This window comes from Sus scrofa, chromosome 3 (assembly GCF_054392235.1).
Source record: "Sus scrofa isolate SSC_HxYL_T2T_F1_AM1 chromosome 3, Sscrofa_HxYL_maternal_Yorkshire_Landrace_v2.0, whole genome shotgun sequence".
In the NCBI taxonomy this organism is placed as follows: Eukaryota; Metazoa; Chordata; class Mammalia; order Artiodactyla; family Suidae; genus Sus; species Sus scrofa.
The window spans coordinates 52,171,174-52,172,344 of NC_139385.1; positions in this window are offsets into that span (position 1 = coordinate 52,171,174).

Genomic DNA, 1,171 nt, shown 5'->3' on the forward strand with positions numbered 1-1,171 from the left:
GGAGTGTGCATTTATTCCTATATACTCCTATTTAGTTTTTAATTCATTTTTACTTACAAATGGATTATTTCTGCACCCATTTGTTGCATGCAGATACTCTCTGGCCAGGAATTGCTCCCATGCCATGGCTGCACAACCCAAGGCTCATAGATCCAACACTCCTCCACCAGAGGTATTGTGTCATGAAACCTTTTATTACTGCCTATCTATCAATCCATCAATTCCCTTAGCTGTTCTATAGGACTGTATATAAGTATTGAAGGACATTTGTATCACTGGAGCACCTTCCTTTCAATATCTCTTTTTATTTATAAACTTATTTCGGTGCAACCTGCGAGGTTTTGCTGTTGTCTGGCCTGGGTTTGATTTCCAACACATCACTTACCACAGCCACAGCACTGAGAGAGAGAGAGACTCTTAAGCCAGTCAGCCACTAGGGAACACATGGAGAGCATTCTTGATGATATTAGTCAACCCTGCTTAATTCATCAGACCTGTTTGATCAGGGCTCCATACCCTGGCACCATACTGAAAAGAGAGGATCATATTGAAAGGCAAGAAGGAAATTTCCTTTGATGTCTCAAGCAAAAAGAACACAGGGATTAGCCCTGCTGCCTGCCTTAATGCCAGCGAATTTCCCCATTCATTCTTCAGCCACAGCTTCTCTCTCCATATACCTAAACCCTGACAGTCAGGGGCTTGAAAATGGCCAGCTCATGAATCAACACCAATGCTGTATATGTCTCAGCCCCTGGTTCTGGAGGAACACAAGGCATTCTGAAACCCAGTGAATCCCTCAAGCATTATAAACACACTGCCCACAAACCAGGCTGCCGATCCACATGGAATGCGGAATGGACACATTTGTCCTCTGCCTGACATGAGGTATGTTGCAGCAGAGAGTCCCAGGTGCCCAGAAAGCAACTACAAACCACTTGGTGCTTGGTGTGGTGTGCCCCCAACACACCATCAACCCCTCCCTCAGCATCTCGGAGCTGCACCTCGGTCCAGAAGGGACTCTGGCGCCATCTTGTGGACATCGGCTCTCACAGCCACTCTCAGGTTTTCCTCCTCTCTCTGGCTCAGCAGCTGCCATGGTGGATTGGCCTTGGGTCTTATGTGGGTTGTGTTCCCTTCCTCCAATTTCTGGAAATACCAAAACGTGCCCTTA